We start from the raw sequence: 18,780 nt of genomic DNA on the forward strand, positions 1-18,780 counted from the left end.
TTTATATAGTGAAAAACTTAGTGGAGAGGTGGAAATAAAAAATGAGAATGGTGGGTGTGGTGGAGAATAATGGAATATATAATGGTAATGGTGGGAATGGTGGTGGGAATAATGGAATATATAATGGTAATGGTGGGAATGGTGGTGGGAATAATGGAATATATAATGGTAATGGTGGGAATGGTGGTGGGGATAATGGAATATATAATGGTAATGGTGGGAATGGTGGTGGGGATAATGGAATATATAATGGTAATGGAGATAATGGTGGTGGGGATAATGGAATATATAATGGTAATGGAGATAATGGTGTTATTTTAAAGGGAAAAATGAAGTTAGTGGAAATGGTAGAGAAAGTTAAGTCATGCTAATGGTGAGTCCCACTTTGTGGGTTCCGCACAAGCGGGCCCCACATCAGCGGGCCCTACACAAGCGGGTCCCACATCAGCGGGTCCCACACAAACGGGTCCCACATCAGCGGGTCCCACACAAACGGGTCCCACACTAGCAGGTCCCACACTAGCAGGTCCCACACCAGCGGGTCCCACACAAACGGGTCCCACACCAGCGGGTCCCACATTCTCTTTTGCTCGGATTCTCATGAATAACCCTTCTCAATACTCAACGGAAAAAAAAATCAGAACATTGCAGGAATGACCAGAAAGATTTGAGAAAGCGTAAGGGATGAACACGGGAATGGAAAATACTGAAAAATTGACAGCGAAACCCTAATTTCTTTGTTGATCAAAGCAGAGCAAAATGGGGGTGTCTACAGATGCCCCTCTTTGGTAAAGATGACGTAGTCATCAAATACCAAAGTTAAAATGACAGAACCATTTTGCGTAGCTTTAATCGACAAAAGACTCTACACAAAACGGAACTTAGACGCAAACATTTACTACCTAATGCAAGACCCTAAACGAAGTCCTAGAATTGGAATGCAATAATAATAAAAAACAAAATCCCGCTGCGGTGCCGCTCGACATCACATTTATATGATGTTCAAAGAGAAAAGACCATTTTTGAATGGACTCAGAATGAAATACCATATTTTTACGGTTTCCAAGGAAATGAAACATCACATTTGTATGATGCTCAAAGAGAGTAAGAAACCATAGTTGTATGGATTTGAAGAGAATGGAATACCGTATTTTTACGGAGTTCCAAGCAAATGAGGTATCATATTTGTATGATGCTCAAAGAGAATAAGAGAACGTAGTTGTATGGACTCGAAGAGAATGGAACACCGTATTTTTACGGAGTTCCAAGGAAATGAGGTATCATATTTGTATGATGCTCAAAGGGAATAAGAGAACATTTTTGAATGGACTCAGAATGAAATACCGTATTTTTACGGCTTCAATCTTCGGTTGAGATGAATTAATGAATTTGACAATGAAGAATTTGGAGATTTTTTCATGAATTTGAATTTGACGTAGAATTGGATTTGATGAATTTGGGGAATTTGAATTTGACGTAGAATTGGATTTGATGAATTTTGGGAATTTGAATTTGACGTAGAATTGGACTTGATGAATTTTGGGAATTTGAATTTAACGTAGAATTGGACTTGATGAATTTTGGGAATTTGAATTTGACGTAGAATTGGACTTGATGAATTTTGGGAATTTGAATTTAACGTAGAATTGGATTTGATGAATTACGGAATTCCAAGGAAATGAGGTATCATATTTGTATGATGCTCAAAGAGAACATTTTTGAATGGACTCAGAAGGGAATGGAATACCGTATTTTTATGGAGTTCCAAGGAAATGAGGTATCATATTTGTATGATGCTCAAAGAGAATAAGAGAACATTTTTGAATGGACTCAGAAGATAATGGAATACCGTATTTTTACGGAGTTCCAAGGAAATGAGGTATCCTATTTGTATGATGCTCAAAGAGAATAAGAGAACATTTTTGAATGGACTCAGAATGAATGAAATAACGTATTTATACGGATTTCAAACAAATGAGACACCATATTTATATGATGCTCAAAGTTAACTCAAGGACAATGGACTATCGTATTTATACGAATTCCAAGAAATGAGACATCACATTTATATGATGCTTAAAGATAAGAGACCATTTTCAAATGAATTCAGAGATAATTTGAGCTTTGACATAGATTATCAGAGAAAAGGAACTGAAATCTCTAATTAACAACTTTGGAAGCAAATGATTCCATACCACCATGCAGCAAAGGTCTTTCAAGGCTTGAACATGAGATGCCACTTCATTAGCAACCTGCCCCAGTTTAAGGCCTTCTAACCTTCTTCTATTCATTGACCAGAGATCATTCTTGCAACGATTTTTCACCATTCATGACAGTCGCACCTTTTCCAAGTTTCTCGGAATCTGTTAATGAACCTGCCTTCAGAGTGATTGCACCCTACAACAATTCTTTAAAATAGCATTTGTAAATTTTTCTAAAAATAGAACCACAGACATTGGTAATAAAAAGACAAAATAAGAAAGATTACTCAAGTGATCTCGTGATGCTTCTGACTTATCAGTATTTTCTTTTGGGTTAGGTTAGCCTCTTTTAAAGAATGTTTCTCCACTGATAAACATCTTAACTTATTTTTTAAGACAGTGATACTTCATATATCCTTCTATCAACTTTCGGATTGTTTTGAAATTAATGCCCTTAGTTTCGGGAATCATTGTTATTTTTGCCTGACCTACTGAGAGTTCAGAGGTCGATGTAATTCTTCTGGCGTGAACCCCATCTTACCACGACCAAGTATTCCTTTTTAGATTTTCAACTTGGCGGACCGTTCAACCTTAACTTTTGCCTGAATCGCCTTTTCAGGTTTTTGACTCAGCAGGCTACCCCCTTAACTTTTGCCTAAGCTGCCTTTTCAGGTTTTCAACTTAGCAGGGGAATGATCCTAAATTTTGCCTAGATCGCCTTTTCAGGTTTTCAATCTAGCGGATCTTCAAGCTCCATTCTCTTTTTTTTTTTTTTTTTTTTTTTTTTTTTTTTTTTTTTTTTTACTTGAACACCAAAAGGACTTTACAGGTGAGGTAGAGCTTTTCAAAAAATGGCTTAAGGTTTTGCAAGAGTTTCAACCGAACCTGTGAACAGGTTGCCTACGTATCCCAGTGTAGGAATCAGGTCATGCGTAGTTCAGGGGAATGCCCCTAGTACATTGGGTTTTGAAGGAAAATTTTATGTAGGCTCAAAAGGGTTTGCAAAAGGTTATATATTTTTTGATTTTGGGTTATGAATTTGGGTTTTATTCGGCCAAAAGACGGCCTTCTGGTGTTCAAGCATAGAACCTCTTGAGTTGATCAAGATTTGTTGGTTCCGGCAATATTTCTCCATTTAAATTACGGAGCTTGACGGCTTTTCCAGGTAAGATTTGGTCCACGATGTATGGCCCTGACCAATTAGGCTTGAATTTGCCTCTTGGGTCAAACACTGGTGCTCGGTTTTCTTTTAGAACAAGGTTGCCTTCTTCGAGATCTCTGATTTTAACCTTTTTATTAAAAGCCCGGGCTATTCTGCGCTGATAACCCTGCACATGGTAAAGCGCTTTTAACCTCTTTTCATCTAGCATATTCAGCTCTTTATATCTGGCGTCTGCCCATTCATTTTCTGGCAACTTGACTTCAGCCAATACTCGGAGCGAAGGTACACGAATCTCTACAGGTAGCACTGCTTCCATACCATAAACAAGAGAGTAAGGGGTTGCCCCAGTTGAAGCTCTAATTGATGTTCTGTAAGCCCACAAGGCGTACGGCAACTTATTCGACCAATCCCTATAAGTTTCTGACATCTTGCTAATGATAGTCTTGACATTTTTGTTTGCAGCTTCCACTGCTCCATTTGTCTGCGGCCGATAAGGTGAGGATTTGTGATGCTTAATCTTGAACTCTTCGCAAAGAATGATAACTTCTTTCTTGAAATGAGATCCGTTATCTGAGATAAGTTCATGGGGAATCCCATATCTGCATATGATGTTGGTTCGTATGAATTTAGCAACTGATGCGGATGTAAGCTTTGCATAAGAAGCGGCCTCAACCCACTTAGTGAAGTAGTCAATTGCAACGAGTATGTACTCGTGACCACTGGATGACTTAGGGGAAATTTTGCCAATAATGTCAATTCCCCAAACCGAAAACGGCCAAGGAGAAGTAAGAGAATGCAATTCGGTAGGTGGTACATGGATGAGATTCGCATGTATCTGACATTTATAGCATTTCTTCACAAATGTGTGACAATCTGCTTCCAATGTTGGCCAATAGTACCCCAGACGTAGGATCTTCTTTGACAACATCTTCCCATTCATATGAGGTCCACACACCCCTTCATGAACATCTGCGAGAATTTCTTCTGCCTGATCTTCAGTGACACATAAGAGTTGAATTCCGTCGAAGGACCGTCGATACAGCTCTCCTCCACAAATGACAAAGTTAGCCGCCAATCTCTGCAAAGTCCTTATCTCCTTATTCGACGCCTCATTGGGATGCCCCTGGCCCGAGATGTAGTTCTTTATGTCCGTATACCATGGTTTACCATCGGGACATCTTGCAGCTATCTCTATAGCATCAACATATGCAGGAGCCCATTGCTCTTGAACCGTGATGGGCCTCATTTTCATATTGTGAGGTATGTCAATCATAGAAGCTAACGTCGCTAAGGCATCGGCGAATCTATTCTTCAACCTTGGCAAATAACTGAAAGTGATGTGCTGGAATTGCTTAGCGAGAATATCCAAGTATTCATGATATGGCAGCAACTTTTCTTCTTTGGTTCTCCATTCTCCTTGGGTTTGGCAAATGATTAACATTGAATCTCCATATACGTCAAGATTCTCTATGCCTAAGGCCAATGCTGCCTCAAGCCCAACAATGCATGCTTCATACTCTGCCATATTGTTGGTGCAATTGAATTGTAACTTAACTGCAAGGGGAACATGCTCATTTCGGGGTGACACAAGCAATGCCCCTACTCCTTGCCCTGTTTGGTTTGCTGCTCCATCAAAATAGAGGGTCCAACCAGTTTCTGGATATTCATCTTCTACCATCATGATCTCTTCATCTGGGAACATCGTCTTGAAAGGCTGATTTTCTTCTCGGGGTGCTTCTGCCAATTGTTCAGCAATGACTCGGCCCTTTACTGATTTTTGGGTTACATGGGTGATGTCAAACTCAGACAACAACAATAACCATCTGGCAGTCCTGCCTGTCAAGGCTGGTTTTTCAAAGAGATATTTCAGAGGATCCATCCTTGACAGGAGCAAGACCTTATGTGATAAAATGTAATGCCTGAGTCGCTGAGTAGCCCAAACCAAGGCTAAGCAGGTTTTTTCTAGGACATTATACTTCTGTTCATACTCCAACATCTTCTTGCTAAGATAATACACAGCCTTTTCATGCTTGGTTTCTGGATCTTGCTGCGCTAACATACAACCCATTGTGGTTTCTGTTACTGACAAATAAAGCAGCAATGGATGTCCCGGTATCACTGGTGCTACTATCGGTGGTTCAGACAAACTTTGCTTTATCTTTTCAAAGGCCTGCTGACATTCCTCTGTCCATTCTTTGGAAGAGTTCTTCTTTAAGAGCTTAAAGATAGGTTCACAAGTTGATGTCAGATGAGCGATGAATCGCCTTAGGAACTGTATCCTTCCTAGGAATCCCCGAATTTCCTTCTCGGTTCTAGGCGGCGGCATCTCCTGGATAGCCTTAATCTTCTGAGGATCCACCTCTATACCCCTTTGACTCACCATGAATCCTAACAACTTACCAGAGGTAACCCCGAATACACACTTGCTAGGATTCAGGCGAAGCTGGTATTTGAGTATTCTTTCAAAGAACTTCTTGAGGTTCGGGATGTGATCCCTCCTTTCCCTAGCTTTTACAATCATATCATCGACATAAACTTCGACTTCTCTATGTATCATGTCATGGAGTAAGGCTGTAGCTGCTCTTTGATACGTCGCACCAGCATTCTTAAGACCAAATGGCATTACCCGATAGCAATATGTCCCCCATTGTGTAATGAACGAGGTCTTAGCCATGTCCTCGGGTGCCATCTTAATTTGATTGTAGCCCGAGAAACCATCCATGAAAGATAGTAATTCATGCCCGGCCGTATTGTCCACCAAGATATCGATATGTGGTAGAGGGAAATCATCTTTTGGACTTGCCTTGTTCAAATCCCTAAAATCTACACACATTCTCACCTTTCCATCTTTCTTCGGTACAGGTACTATATTTGCGAGCCATTCTGGATATTCCACTACTTGCAGAAATCCAGCATTCAACTGCTTAGTAACCTCTTCTTCTACTTTCAGGACCCACTCAGGCTTCATTCTCCTTAGCTTCTGCTTTTTAGGTTTAATCCCAGGCAACAAAGGTAGCTTGTGTTGAACAATGTCTTCGCTCAACCCGGGCATATCTTTGTAGGACCAGGCAAAAACTTCTTTATGTTCCTTAAGTAGGTTTATTAATTCATCGCGCTCTTCAGATGATAGAGTATTTCCAATTCGTATTTCCTGTATTAAATCTTCTGTTCCGATGTTTATAATTTCGATTTCATCTTTAAGAGGCTGGGCTCGGCGCTCCTCCTCTTGTTTGAGCATATGCTGTAATTCAAAGGGAGTTTCGTCGATCCCCTCTTCCTCGTCTGAGGAGGGAGTGTTATCATTATTATTAAAGTCAGAAGCAAACACAGAGACATACTGAGAATCAGATTTCATTGAATTGAAAGAAGTTACATCATTATCATTGGACTCATCCTGAACAGGCTCAGGATTCACATAGTAAATAAACTCAGAAAATGACTCGCCTGGACTAGGCACTGACACCGATTCACTCGACTTGACTAGACTTGACTTAGCAATATAATAAGGTGGAAAAACATCAGAACTCCAGTTTGAAAGATTTTCTGTTGCAGGTGCAATCTGACTCTGAGGTTCAGTAAAGGTATCATTACTCTGAATAACTGCCACCAGCACATCTTCACAGTCAGTCTCTTCTTGCTTTTTAGAATGATCTAAAACGGGCAACTCCTGACAAACAACATCAGGCACATCTTCTTCGAACAAAGACCCCAACATATCTGGCTCAAGGCAGACTATCCAATCCTCAACAGTTTTTTGAACACAATATACCGGCGGTTCTGTTTCTGGGAGAGCAAGGCCACTGAATATTTCAAAACCCGGTATCATGATCCCTGTTACTGAGTCATACCATGGTTCAGAAAACCCATAGTATGGAGAAGTCTCACCTTCTTTGATAAAGTGACCATTCATTGATAAGGAATATGGAGTCATCGGGAGTATCCTTCCAGTGCGGCGGATTTCTTCCTTCAATTTCAACAATTCTTTCATGGATTCCTCCTCCTCCTCAGTAGGTATATACCCAAGACCGAAAGCTCCAGAGTTTGCTTTGATTGGGCGCCAGTGAGACGCTTTGCTTGGATCACGGCCTAAATTCATACCCGGAAAGTAGTTCATTTTTCTCATCATCTTGGCAACCACAGGACTGATGGCAAAAGGCAAATACAACTCCTCCCGAGAGGCATCTTCATAGGAAATAGCAGTAACATCGAATGCGAAACCATTCAAGTTGTAATCATCTGCTTTTGTAACTGGAAGAATCCGAGTTTCTCCTGTTATCTGCCCTATTTCTGGCTCTTCGTCGCCTCTGACAGTGATCAATTTTCCTTCTTTAATGAACTTCAGTTTTTGATGAAGGGTTGAGGCAACAACACCTTCCTTATGCAACCAGGGTCGTCCCAGAAGTATATTGAACGAGGCTTTGATATCAATAACTTGAAATTCCACCTCAAATTCTTGACCGCCTATAACGATCCTGGTGGTAAGGACTCCGACCACATTTCTGCGGGTATTGTCATATGCGAGGATACCAAGGGTTGATTCGGCAAAATCAGTGGGACCGAAACCCAAGGTAATGGCAGTTCTTAATGGACATACATTCAACGCGGATCCATTATCTACCAGCACAGACGGTACTTTCTTGCCTTCGCAAACAACAGTGACATGAAGAGCTCTAGCATGATTCCGACCTTGAGGAGGCAGCTCCTGGTCTGAGAAACTAATGGCCCTGGTGGCGTGTGTCAGAGCGACAACTTCAGCTAGTTGCTCTGGAGATATTTCTGAGGACACCTGTGTGGTATTCAGTTCTTTCAACACAGCCTCTCTGTGTTTCTTCGATGCTATCAACAACCCCCAAACAGATATGACAGCCTGAGTTTTCTTCAACTGCTGAACAACTTCATCATCTGGGTCCTTCACGTATTGCGGCTCCTCTCCTCGAGCCAATGCCCCTGGATTTTCGACTCTTAATTCAGCAGGTTTGAAAATTCTTCCACCCCTTGTCACATGTCTGACTTCATCCAATTCTGGCTCACCATAGGTGATAATTTGAGGGACTTGTGGCTCATAGGTGATTACCAAGGGAGGTACAGACTCCCTCAGGTATGATTCATCACAGAAGATGATTTCGGGTTCAGAAATGGGTTCTAAAGCACATATGAGGGTGAGAGGGTCAAACTCAGGATCTCCTATGGTTATGGCATTAACGGCAGCGGGAGGATTAGCATGACCAGGTAGCGGGTTTTGGGTGACATTGGGTCTTGGTTGGAATGCAATGACTTTCTCATCAATAAGTTTCTGGATTCTGAATTTCAAAGCGATGCAATTGTCTGTAAGATGACCAGGACCCCTGTGATACTCACAGTGTAGGTCGGCTCGCCAATTGGCAGGTAAAGGATTGGGGGGAGGCCGGGTGGCAGGTAGGGTTATGCGACCTGAAGCCAGACACTGCTTAAGCACCTCCGAAGATGGAATGGGAAGAGGAGTAAATTCTACCCGGGCTTGTTGCCGAGGTGCGGTCGCAGGTTGAGCATAGTCCATTACTAGAGGTTCCTGGGATTTAGAGGATTGAGCATTGGAATGGGAGATACTACTGACTTGGGCTGGTGGGGATTTTTTGAAATCTCTAGGATTTGGGTTGCTACGGTTGAATACACCTTGAGCCATAGCCTCCTCTATCTGGGTGCCAGCCACAATGAAGTGTTTGAAGTCTGGATAGTATTGCAATGACATGTGATACTGGAGCTGGGGGGAAATATTTTTCATGATTATCTGGACTTGCTCCTCCTCAGACGGGCGCTCCATCATCTGAGCTGCTATTCTCCTCCATCTTTTCACAAAAATCAGAAAGGATTCTCTCGAGTCTTGTTTTGTTCTCTCTAAATCCTTTCTGGTGATTTCTGTCCCATCATCATATTTGAACTGCCTGATGAATTGCTCGCCGATATCCTTCCATGTCCTGTAACGAGTCTTGTCCAAGACCATGAACCATCTCCTAGCAACCTTGGTTAGGGAAACTGGGAACAATTGAGCCATTTGCTCAGGAGATAAGCCTTGAGGCTGACACATGATGGTGAACATTTGTAAATGTGTGATTGGACAACCCACACCATCATATTTGTCGAAATCGGGCATTTGAAAATTAGCAGGAAGGCGGATTTCGGGAAATAGAGTAAGATCACTGGGATTGAAACTACCCTGGTCTTGAAACTGAATGTCTTGAACTTTTCTGGTAAGAGTCTCTAATTTCTCCATAACAGACTTATCAACCATGGACTGAGAAGGTCTACTGCGATTCTCGCTATACTGCTCTTTTTCCAAATCTTCTTCGGTTTTATCATGGATATTGATGAACACTGGCTGGACAGGTGCTGCTGAAGTAGCTGCTTGGTGCACAGGCCCTTTATCCTTGGACAACGATTGTCCGAACTTCTCAGAAAGTTGAGCCTTGATAACTTGGTTCTCTTCCTTGAGTTCTTGAAGCTGCCGGAGAATCAAGGTAAGAGTATCGGTGATAGCAGCGAGTGGAGGACTGTCCTGGTTTTCTGCCATTGGTGAGGATGAGGACGGGAAAGAATGAGATGCTGGGGTTCTCAGAGAAGGTGGCGGGGATACAGATTTCCTCTGTAATCGAGAAGAGACCCGAACCCAAGGAGTATTAGGGTTAGCTATGGTGTCTACGGCCCTGTAATATTTGAAAGACATATTTAAAATCAGAAAGAAGTAGACACTGATGTATGCATAGACGAAGATACTGAAAGAAAAAGGTGAACTTTTATTGATAGATCATTAAAGCTTGAGTACATGGTTCGATCTTTCAAAGATAGACTGATAAGAGAAAACATGACATTAAGCACTCTTTCTAGACTTCTTCTTTGGACGACTATCTTCCTCAACTGACTCCTTGAAAGATTTGATGACTCGAACATCCCAAGCAGATGAAACGGCTTTGACAATCTTGGGCTTGAGATCCTCAGGCGGATAGAAATGACGAAGGGGAGGCACAATGGATTGCTCCCTTCCATACTGACGCTGAATCCTGGCAGGAATATAAAAGGAAGTCTTTTTGAGGCCAAGAAGGCGAACGTAGTTAGCTTCTCCAGTATTGAAGACAGCTTCTTGGATTCCAGGGATTTGCCAATAAATCTGATCTTCATGGCGAGAACTCAACCACTCAGCCCAATCGCCTTTATGATTGAAAGAAACATCATGACGCCATTCACTGAAGGTGTATAACGTATGATCAAAATGCACAGGAGCTGCAATTTTTAGCTTGTGGCATAACCACACGTGAAGTAATGCAGGACATCCTGAGAAGGACCCAACAAAAGATCGAACATAAGAGCCTGGACCTGAGCTGGCACGAAGACGAGCCATCTCATCCAATCCATTGAAGGTTTCTGCAAGCATAGTAGGAATTGGATTGGCGCCACGATCCATCTGATCAACGAGGTCCAAGAGAACAGCTGACGCACAGCGAGAAGGCTGGACAGTGAGGAACCTAGCAAAGGAGCAGAATCTCAGAGCGCGACCTCGGGCTTTTTGAATATCAACAGCACCAATATGCCCAACAGGAGGGTAAATGTCAATCAGTTGTTGCATGGACACTTCCTGGTCTTTGATGAAAGAGTTCATGGATTCATCTGGATTATTCATCAAGCGAAGGAACAAAGGACGATAATCCGACACGTAAGATGGCTTCACCAGAGGGCCATCTACAGGATATTCCAATAAGGCACACCATTCTTCAAAGGTGGGACACATTTCTTGGTTGCCAAAACGGAAGACATGATGATCGGGATCCCAACACTCTGATGCAGCATAGAGTAATCCCCAATCGAGCTTGATGGTGGCCACGTAACCGAAGAGATTTTTCTCTTGCTCACTTATGGCATAGATATGGGATTCTCTTAATGTACCACGGATCCAATCAAGAATTGTACGAGTAGACATGGTGTCTGTAAGCCAGGAGAAAGGATACAGGGATAATCAGGATTACATGAACATGAGATTAGGATGAGTTCCTACCAATATAAAGGAAGTATGGATACTCGATCGAATCAGATAATATAAGATTAAAAATCGTACGATCGAGATGAGATGAGATAGCATAAGATTGCTTTCAACGGATGGATCATGAATGACTAATCCTATGAGATCTTTGGAAATGAATGGGATTTAAATCCTAACCCCAAAGGGAAAGTTTTTTAATCTTTGCACATTTTATCAGTGTTACCTGAAGGCATCAACCCTAATCCTAATCTAGCGGAGTGGAGAGAGGATCTCGACTCATGACTTTGTTTGTGTACCTAGGACCGATCGTAGCCATTAGAAGATGGTCTACGGCCTAATCTAGACACAAATAGGTAGGATATCCTAAACTAGGCTCACACACGTGATGCACATGTGTTCGTATACTACATGCATGTGTGGGTTAATCTAGGGGTAAGGCCAAGAGTTCCCTTAGCGCGAATCCCTGTTCGATATACTGTACCAGTGTCCGGCGTATCAGTACGTGAACAAGAGATCCGTTTACGTACCATAAAGGTACTAGGCTAAGGGTGGAATGCTTCTCTAGCACAGAGGCACCAGGTGATGAAATCCCAGTCAACCATGCTAGATAACACTCCGGGTTCCTAAAATAGGACGTGTGTGCATGTGAGATGCAGGGGTTTAGATGAAAGTGATGTAAGTGTGTGCAATAAGTTCGCGCAATCTATGATGCCTTCAGGTTTTGTTAGATTAAGTTTGAGTATATGTGATGAGAAAATAAAGCATACAAACTAATCTAACAAGCATAAAAGAGATAGAGTTTTCATGAGCCAGTTAAAATAGATTCAAATGAGTTATCCTTTGGAATTGTAATGAAGTTAGGTGGTCCCCAGCAGAGTCGCCAGACTGTGGGACATGATCCCGCGAGAGGGGTGGGGCGCGAGCCGCCATGCACTCTCTCTTGGTCTCTCGTACCCACGCGATTGGAGTGACATGCATCCTAGAATCTAATTTCAATGTGAATCCTAGATGTGTATCTTGATTTATTAATTTGTCTGGATTCATTCTAAGTGAAAGTTCTCCTAGAATTCTAATTTCATGGAAAACCCTAACTGATTTGATTAAGTATTTACAAGAAAATTAATATACAAAACACCACAATTTGTTTGTGGTGCCGACTCGCGGGTGGTATGCCATCAGACATCCAAGCTGCCTACGTACCCAAGCCTTACTGGGATCAGAGTCGACGTAGTTCGGTGCACCTAAGCTAAGCTACATATGCCTAACTCAACTAGGACACCGACTTAGACGGATTTGACTGTTTCAACAGTTTTAAGAGGAATTATTTAATTCAAGTTGAGGATTTTATTATCTTAGGATTTCATCTAAGATGCTATATGATTCTTATCTGAATGCAAGTTGTCCCTTAGACTAATGCAGGTTTGCCTACATCCTAGTTTACTAGGCTTGTCTTAAGGAAAGATTGGGTGACTAGTGTAACTAGACCTATGGTACGGTTGCTATACATAGCAAGCGTCCGTGATGAGGCTGGACTCCTAACTCTAGGACTCCCTAAAATTTAGGACACGACACAACACTAGTGTTCCTAAATTGGGCTCTAATGGTTCTTAGATTGGAAACCATAATCCAATGGTTCCGAAAGACTCGAGACAAATCAATTCAAATTCTTGAAGTTAATTAATTTCAGATTTCATGGATTTTCGATTTATGGACACTTGAGGATTACCAATGGTTCTAGGGTTCACCAATTTCGGCCCAGAATAGCATCCAAGGAAGGGAATCGTGCGTTCTTTCCTTGCGCAATTTAATACTTAGGTTATAACATCTTATTGCCTGGCATATCTCAGGATTTCCGTGGACAGTAACCTCGGAGCCAACAACATGCTATAGCTTAAGTATTCAAATTGTCAAAGATCGGTTGCAATTGGGATACGATTATGGATGCACTGGCCATTTTTCCAGGAAAATCTAAAGATCCTAAAATTTCTGTTTCAATGGATTAAGGAGTGAACATGTGACAAAATTTAAGGTTCTTTGGAAATTTTCACAATGATTTTTAATTAATTTCGAATTTTCAATGGATTTTATCAATTTTAAGCATATGAGTGATTTTACAAGTGAAATTATTGCAAACAAATTCGAAATGAGTTGAAATTTCTACAGCAGCAAGATATGATGAAATGTAGCTTACGGGAAGAGTTTTACAGATTTTTACATTAAGCTCATATTTAATTTCGATTTAACAATTGATTGACCAGATTGCACAAATAACACAGAAACCACTAGAAATATGAATCTAAATTCAATGAAATTTCTACAGTAATAAGATATAAGTAAAAATAACATACTGAGAAATTTTCATAAATTTTGGAAACCATTTACTATCAGTTTCAGATTTTTTAATTTTCAGACCAGATTATGAATTAACCCTACATCCCATATGAAAACAGATCCAAATCACTTGAAACTTTTACAGTAACTAGAAATGTGAGATTGAAGACTACTGTAAAAATTTTAAGAATTTTAGTTGTGATCTGATGTCAGTAACAATTCCTTCAAAAGCTGGTAAATTTCAAAGAAAGCATAAAATAATATACCAAACAAATTCTACAAATTCTCAAAATTTCATGGTAGAATGTACTGGTATCATATTAGTTTCCCACGAAATTTCATTAATTTTGGAATTCATTTAGTATATATTTTATTTTCGAAACACTCATGGAGATCATGATTTTGAGCATACATATTTAATTTTCAACTAAATCCAATTAAATACTAAAAATCATGCAAATATACCAAATAATTCTAGAAAAATCTAAAAATTAAGTACCTACCTGTGATCGAAATCCTCGTCGAATCCGAGAGCCGAAAAATTCGAAAATCGCACCGCCGCTTGATCCGCTTCCGCTTTCTTTCTCTTTTTCTTTGTTTTATTTTCTTTTATATTTTTTTTTATATGGAACAAGGGAGAGAGATGGGGAGAAACAAATAAGGAGAGAAAGTAGATAATGATAGTGTGAGAGTGAGAGAGTGAGAGATATTGAGGGAGGGAGATATTGAGGGAGAGAAAGAGAAAACTATCCAAAAACAATGTGTTGTTTTTCTCCTCTTTTCTTCCTCTCATCACCTCTCTTTATATAGTGAAAAACTTAGTGGAGAGGTGGAAATAAAAAATGAGAATGGTGGGTGTGGTGGAGAATAATGGAATATATAATGGTAATGGTGGGAATGGTGGTGGGAATAATGGAATATATAATGGTAATGGTGGGAATGGTGGTGGGAATAATGGAATATATAATGGTAATGGTGGGAATGGTGGTGGGGATAATGGAATATATAATGGTAATGGTGGGAATGGTGGTGGGGATAATGGAATATATAATGGTAATGGAGATAATGGTGGTGGGGATAATGGAATATATAATGGTAATGGAGATAATGGTGTTATTTTAAAGGGAAAAATGAAGTTAGTGGAAATGGTAGAGAAAGTTAAGTCATGCTAATGGTGAGTCCCACTTTGTGGGTTCCGCACAAGCGGGCCCCACATCAGCGGGCCCTACACAAGCGGGTCCCACATCAGCGGGTCCCACACAAACGGGTCCCACATCAGCGGGTCCCACACAAACGGGTCCCACACTAGCAGGTCCCACACTAGCAGGTCCCACACCAGCGGGTCCCACACAAACGGGTCCCACACCAGCGGGTCCCACATTCTCTTTTGCTCGGATTCTCATGAATAACCCTTCTCAATACTCAACGGAAAAAAAAATCAGAACATTGCAGGAATGACCAGAAAGATTTGAGAAAGCGTAAGGGATGAACACGGGAATGGAAAATACTGAAAAATTGACAGCGAAACCCTAATTTCTTTGTTGATCAAAGCAGAGCAAAATGGGGGTGTCTACAAGAGGAACCTTCAATTTATGATGAGATCACTCTACTTAACCATAATCATATCATTTCCCTATAAATCATGAAAAGAGAACATTTTCTGGCTCCTTCCACTTCTACGTCGATGTCATAAAATTAGCTATTGGGACCTTCAAAATCAAGAATCAAATTGCCATTAGCGTCAGAAATAATACCTCCATAGCCACCTCATCTATGATATCAGGGATGCCAAATAATTATCTGTTGGTTAACTAAAATTTAGTTCAATTCAACTAATGGGGGACTTAAAGAGTTACGGGCTTTTAAAATTTTTTTTACAGATTTTAACTAAAACCTTTTTGTTTTTCCTAGAGGAATTGAGGTCATTAGTTTTGACAATTATACCATGCGATAGGTAATATAAAGGAATATGTAATCTGTACTCTTAATTTTTTGAATGGGTGTTTTAACATTAACCCATTGATTACTCTTTCTCTATTCTACTGAGTGACTTTTGAACTTTTCATCATCAACACTATTGAGTATTGACCCTACCTCGTCCAAAAGATAAATTGAAAAAGAAAACTAGAATCCACATTTATTTTCAACATCATTAAAACTTTAAGAAGTAGATTCAAATGGGTTAGGATATGAAATTAGAAAGGAAATTATTACAGTGATAGATAGTTGGTTTCTGTTTCTCTTACAAGAAAATCCTATTAGACAATTTTAATTTTTAATTTCTCTGTCATCACACGTGCATTTTTAGTAGTAATTAAAAATGGAGAAAGAAAGATGAAATAGCTTTATAAAATAGATTTTGAATTTTGAAAAGGAAGGAGAATGCGCCATTTGAATTTTGAATAGGAGAATGCACCATTTTGCATAATGAGTAGGGACAGAGAGCTGCAGGCAAAACATTTATTACACATGTGAAGTCATGAGAACAGAAGATATTTTGGCATTAGAAATCTTCGAAGAAAAGCACGCTTCTTTTGTAACTTTATTTTAAGGAAAAATTGCCAGTGGGGGACATCAAAATACTAAAATTGAGAATGAGGGACACACTTTTGAAAAATTGTTAGAGAGGGACGAAATGGGGGTTATCAAGTCTCTAAAAGGGGGTTATCAACCCTCTAAATGGGGTTATCAAACTCTCAAAAGGAGGTTATCAACCCTCTTTAACAGTTTTTCAAAATTGTGCCCCCCGTTGACAATTCTTGTATTTTGGTGTCCCTTATTTGCATTTTTCGTAATTTTAAAGCAACTATTAAAAGGTTAAAAAATTAAACAACAGAAAGGAGAATCGGGTTACAAATTGGGTCGGGTTGCATGACACTCAACCCGAACCGAACCCGAATTTTACTCGGGTTACGAATTTCCAACCCTAAGCCTAACCCAACCCGACCATTGCCCAACCCAACCCGAGAAAAAATCGGGTTGAACCCGACCCAAGTTGCACCCCTAGTTTCGATCGCCGTCCGGCAAGTTTCCGGCATCCGGATTGGGGTTGATGGGTTCCTTTTGCCATATGGGATCGAACAAATCCAACCATGGTCACATCAGAAGGGTAGGGATCAAGTTTGGACCTCCCAACTTGTTTAAACTCGGAAAAGCGGAGGTTGGGTACTGGATAGTTGACTAAGGAGGGATAGTCGACTATCCATCACCCTAAAATCTCATAGTGAACACTTGATAGCCAACTAAGCATGGATATGCGACTAAACATTGCACCAAAACACTGTTTTGGCCCTTTTGATTCTGAAACTTGAATCTGTGAATTGGGTTGCATCCTTTTGTGCCTCTATTGATTTAATAACATGATTTATGACATTAGGTGACAACCCTTGAGTCTGGAAAACCTGCGAAACAAACTTCGAGGTATGTAATTTCGTACTGCTTCTATGTTGATTGTGCATCCCTTGTGTTCCCAATTTGATAACCTCTACCAATATGTGAAAAACCATGATATAACGCGAATGTTTGGTTTAGGTCACGCATGCTCAGCCCCTTATCATTTGAAATCTATAAGCCTTCTTCTCAATGATGCCTTATGAATTCGTATTGGATGTGTGCCCCATATTACGGGACTTCTTGTGGAGCCTTTGAGATTCTCTTAGAAATATGAACTTTTAGGTTAATATGTACCCAACTGTATTGAAAACCCTTGTGGAACCCATGTGAATCAGTGCCATCATACCTTTGTTCCTCTTCGAATCTTTCGTTATATGTGGATCATTGCTAACTTTGTCATATGTCTTAGCCCCTTGACCTTGTGTACTTTGATCGTATTGGTATTAGTAGCTTGAGAACTTCAGAGATAATCTGTACTCTAAGATTTGTGGAACTTATGTGGACCATTGCCATTTGACCTAGTGTTCTCTGACACTAACGCGATGTGTACATTTGGACCTTGGTGTTCTACGGATCCCATTCTTAAGCATTTCCTTTTTGTTCTTCTATGGATTCATTGACTATTAGACGGCCCTTGTTGGTATCCTCCACCACAGTACTCGTCACTGGTGCCGCCGTACCCAAATCGGCTATAGCAAAGGTCAGCTACACATCTGCAATTCTGACCCAAGACAGTTTCCAGTAAGATTCCGGCCAGAATTCCAGCCAAAACTATGATTAGTAAGCTCTTCAAAGATAGGGCCTCCATCATTAGTGGTACTAAGTATTCGAAAGAAATGTGTGTGATATTGAGAAATGTAAAGAAGTATTTATAATAGAGGAAATGGATATAGATTTACTACTTGTGGACGCCGATCCGAGGATGATGAGGAAACGAGTCCCTACATCCTCTAAATCTCCACATGAAAGAGGGCTATACCAAGAAACTCTCGAAATGGTGCCACCCTCATAGCATAGCACGAGTTGCGATATAAATAGAAAGAGATACCTCTTGATCCGGAGCCAAGGCTCGAAACCAAGACGCACCTAAAATAACTCAGAGTCGCCATCCATGGATCGGCCATGGAACCCCCAAACAAATCCTCTGCGCAATAGATAACCAGAAATATATATGGGCTCGTGCCTGATTACGAATGGGGAAGGTCTGAAGAGCACCCCCAATTCGTCCGAGTGCAAGCACTTGGTCTCTTATGCCATTTAATATTAAATTCAAAGAGTTTTGGGCAAAATCATGTCAAATGAAAACAAATATCCCCGAGTGGACGTCTACCTAATCATGCATGACTCGGGGATGAAATAATAAACACATATAAAATAAAATAAAAGATGTGTCACCTAAGCATAGCTAGGTTATGAGTGACATGCCTAACTGGTGTCTAAGTTCTGGTGGACAAACACACGCATGCTACAACTAAAGGTATAAGGCATGCACAGGAAAGTAAGAAAACACAACAAAATACACAACATGACAACATAACAAATCCTAGGACTCTAAACTATTTAACCCGAGTCCTTGGATGGTCTGATGTTCATCCAAAGAAGCCTACGTATCCCCGCCTCCCCAAGAATCATAGTCACATAGTTCTTCGCACCTATTCTAAACTATGATGCCTAAGACATCTAGA

The sequence above is a fragment of the Tasmannia lanceolata genome, unplaced genomic scaffold, assembly GCF_043159265.1.
Source record: "Tasmannia lanceolata isolate RefF3 unplaced genomic scaffold, GAP_Taslan_0.1 ptg000037l, whole genome shotgun sequence".
Lineage (NCBI taxonomy): Eukaryota > Viridiplantae > Streptophyta > Magnoliopsida > Canellales > Winteraceae > Tasmannia > Tasmannia lanceolata.